Here is a 4,336-nt window from a genome sequence, read left to right as displayed (position 1 = left end):
TCATGGCCTTGTCTGAGCCTGTCTGGTTAGAGAAGTGCAGGCTCTTATTATAGACTGCCTGCTTGCTAATTGAACTGGACAGTTGAGTGCTTTATGATATCACCAAGTAAGACTGTAATGGAAAAGGCTGCACTGTTCAGGGGCTATTTCCTGCACTGAACCATTTCAGTGCTTCACAAATGCACATGTTATTGTCCGAACACTTAGACCTTAGCAGAGCTGGTTATAGGTTAATCCAAATCACCACCTCCTCCATCAGCTCCTGCCAGGAGGATGCTGAGGCTGTATGCTCAGGGATTTTTTTTTTCCTCTTTTTTCTTTTCCTTCAAGAAACAGAATCAATATCCATGTGCACTCAGATTCCTAATAGGGAGCTGCCAAAGGTTTTACCTTGAGCCCTGTACAAAGAGGGACCAGAAAATTAATGTAGTTTCATAGGGAGGCGTTTAAACTTTAGGAAATAACATTTTTTTTTCCTGCCTCAGGTTTATTTGTACAAACAGCACAGGAGGACCCCAGCCCCATACCGATGGCAGCCGGTGGGCGGTGCAGGGGGAGGGGGTGGTTGCACCAGTCCTTCTGTCCTCACGTTGGCACACAGAGATACCTACTCTGAAGCCTTTGTAGGGGCCTGGGCACCTTTGGGAGCCTGAGCTGGAACTGAAGCTGGAGCTGCAGCCTGGACCTTGGTTTGGTCCTTAACCTTGGCCTTTGGCCAGCATAGCCTGAGCCCCTTGGCAATGCAGGCACGAGCATGCTTCCCCAGCTTGGGGTGGGCAGTGTAGGCAAGTCCATCGAGCTTGTGGCTGAAGTCGCACACACTTCAGGGTGTACTTTGGGATCCTGGGCTTAGCTTCCTTGGGCTTTACGAGGCCTTGATAGCCTCGGCACGTGCACTCATGGCCTTGGCACTGTTGGCCCGCATCTTCTTCAGGCCCTTCTTGTGCTTCTTCGCAAAGCGCATGTTCCTCAGGAACTTGGGGTCCATCCCCTTAAGAGATTCGTATCTTTGTGATCGGGGTTTCTTGATACCATTTCTGTGCCATTTTCAGGACTGGTTGTGTGTGGTGTGGTTCTTGGACCTGGTCATGTCTGCACTTTAAGCCACGGCTCCTGAAGCACCTACAGTTAGAAGAGCAGGAAATATCTTAATGATAACAAATGTGGCTTTTTCCAAAGGTTATTGCACAGCTATTTGTGCTCAATTAACTACCGGTGATGATAATCATTGAGAATGTGGCTGAGGCTGCAGCCATGCAGCTACTGTCTAAAGCCCACAGTCCCTTGGCAAAGGGCAGCACCGCAGAGAGGGCTCCCTTGGTGATGGAGCACGAACATGTTCGGGCATGGTTGGTGGCCTTTTCCCCTTTAGAGGAATTTCTTTGTGAGAAGCTAGAAAGAGCCTTAGAGGTAACCCAGTTGACTTGTCTGTAAATCCTACAGCTCATCAGCATTGCCTGGGAAATTTGTTAACAATTATAGATACCCAGCATCTGACCTCAGAACCATTAAATCTTGGGGAGGAGAATGAGGATTTATACTATAAACAATTTCAGCAGGTGGCTCCAAAGTTCAGCCAGGCTTGAAAACAACTTTTGCCCAACTGCCCTTGTTTCATAAAGTAGTAAACTGAGAACAAGAAAGGGCAAGTGCCTTGGCTGAGGTCTGCAGGCTGGGTTGTGAGGGTTTAATGTGGAATGCCGGCCTGTTGACTCCTAAACTGGTGTGCTGTGTGTTATGTGGCCTCTCTCATCAAATATTGGCTCTCCTGGGGGAGAGATGTAGAAAACACATGTGAATAAAACGCAGTCAGTGATGGCGTAATCCTTTGAATTGAATGTTCAAGTCACCAGGACTCAGTGCTGGTCGTCACTTGCTGTAATTAGTCAAATATTTTGGTTAACAATTCAGCATCACTGGCTGAGTGCCGTGGCTCGTGCCTGTAATCCAGCACTTTGGGAGGCTGAGGCGGGCAGATCACCTGAGGTCAGGAGTTCAAGACCAGCCTGGCTAACATGGTGAAACCCCATCTCTACTAAAATACAAAAATTAGCTAGGTGTGGTGGCGGGTACCTGTAATCCCAGCAACTTGAGAGGTTGAGGCAAGAGAATCGCTTGAATCTCGGAGGTGGAGGTTGCAGTGAGCCAGGATCACACCACTGCACTCCAGCCTTAGTGACAGAGCGAGACTCTGTCTGGAAAAAAAAAAAAAAAAGAATTCAGCTTCACTAGCTGGGTGCCATGGCCCATGCCTATAATCCCAGCATTTTGGGAGGGTGAAGTGGGCAAATGACTTGAGATCAGAAATTCGAGACCAGCCTGGGCAACATGATGAAACCCCATCTCTACAAAAAACACAAAAAATTAGCTCGTCATGATACAGGCGCCCGCCACCATGCCCAGCTAATTTTTCTGTATTTTTAGTAGAGACAAGGTTTCACTATGTTGGCCAGGCTGGTCTCGAACTCTTGACCTCATGATCTGCCTGCCTCTGCCTCCCAAAGTGCTGGGATTACAGGCGTGACCAAAAACAACCTTAATGTCCAGCTGCAGGATAATGGTTGAATAATTTATGATGCATTCACATATTGTTAATAGCTACTGCTTATTCTGTGCTTACTGTGCCAGATATTGCTTTAAGCACTTTTCTTGTTATTAATTCATTTGTTATTTATTTATTTATTTATTTTGAGACAGAGTCTCGCTCTGTTGCCCAGGCTGGAATGCAATGGCGCAATCTCAGCTCACTGCAACCTCCACCTCCCGGGTTCAAGCGATTCTCCCTGCCTCAGCCTCCTGAGTAGCTGGGATTATGGGTGCCCACCACCACGCCTGGCTAATTTTTGTATTTTTTGGTAGAGACGGGGTTTCACCATGTTGGCCAGGCTGGTCTTGAACTCCTGACCTCAGTTGATCCATCTGTCTCAGCCTCCAAAAGTGGTGGGATTACAGGTGTGAACCACCACGCCCAGTCCATTTATTAATTAAAATAACTTTATGGGGCAGATACTATTATCCTCACTTTACAGTTAAGGAAACAGAGCCAGAGAAGTTAAGTAATTTGTCCAAAGTCATGAAGCTAGGAGGTAGAAGAGTCAGGATTCAAACCTGACTTAAGAGTCCTCTCAACCACTAAACTGTCTCTTGTATAGCCAACGATTAGTACAATAAACCACGAATAATTTGCTGAAGAATGCTTGCTTTGCATGTAATAAGGGCTAAACTGAATGACTACATTTATTGTTAAATACACATAGGAAATACTTATGACATATTTAAATGGGGGAGAAAAGCAGGATATCACTGTATGTACATTATAATTTTAACTATAGAAAGTTGTGGAAAAATGCCCAGGAAATAACTGGAAGAAAATAGGCCAAATGGTTAATTCTGTTTGTGGTTGATGGGCTGACAATTTTTCCCCCTTGCTTCTTTAACTTTGTCTGACTTTTCCGAATTTTCTAAAGCAAATGTTACCTGTAACATCAGAAAAAACGCTGTTAAAAACTGATTTCTAAAAACATGAGACCTTACAGACGCAGGATTGGGACAGATCACCAACAGGCAGCAAATACTGATTCTTTTCTCCCCAAAGAAATTAATGCAAAGAAGTTTCATTGACCCATGTAACCTCTTGCACAAAACACTGACTATTCCTGCAAGTTATTCTAACTGTCATCCTTAGATCATTAATACATAGGAGGCAATTTCTACTTTGGTTCTGATAGAAGTCTCCCAAGAGAAGCCAATTTCCTGAATCTTTTTGAGAGAATTTATTACAAGCATCTTTGCTTCCTCAGAGTCCCCGAGTTCTTGTATTCCCTACCATTATCAGTGTATCTGGTCTCCTGGGCATAGCTTATGAGTAGATGTTCAACACATGAAAATTATTTTTATGAACCGAGATATTTTGCTTAAAAATATGTGATTTGGGAACAGAGTCTTGGTTTCTCCTCGTGTCTTCCCAAGGACCTAGGATGGGGTTGGACACAGGAGATAGTTGGATGAAGGGCAGCCTAACTACTCATGTGACCACATGATATGTATATGTCTATTTCTTTTTTTTTTTTTTTTTGAGACAGAGTCTCGCTCTGTTGCCCAGGTTGGAGTGCAGTGGCCGGATCTCAGCTTACTGCAAACTCCGCCTCCTGGGTTTACGCCATTCTCCTGCTTCAGCCTCCCGAGTAGCTGGGACTACAGGCATCCGCCATCTTGCCTGGCTAGTTTTTTGTATTTTTTTAGTAGAGACGGGGTTTCACTGGGTTAGCTAGGATGGTCTCGATCTCCTGACCTCGTGATCCGCCCGTCTCGGCCTCCCAAAGTGCTGGGATTACAG

At 45.3% G+C, this 4,336-nt stretch overlaps 1 pseudogene; it reads right to left on the bottom strand.

Annotated features, from left to right (window-relative positions):
* Positions 1–506: 506 nt before the first annotated feature.
* On the bottom strand, positions 507–1,090 carry LOC102123090 (large ribosomal subunit protein eL29 pseudogene; annotated as a pseudogene).
* Between the last annotated feature and the right edge of the window lie 3,246 nt (positions 1,091–4,336).

This window comes from Macaca fascicularis, chromosome 2 (assembly GCF_037993035.2).
Source record: "Macaca fascicularis isolate 582-1 chromosome 2, T2T-MFA8v1.1".
NCBI classification, from domain to species: Eukaryota; Metazoa; Chordata; class Mammalia; order Primates; family Cercopithecidae; genus Macaca; species Macaca fascicularis.
This window is presented reverse-complemented; position numbering and strand designations above follow the sequence as displayed.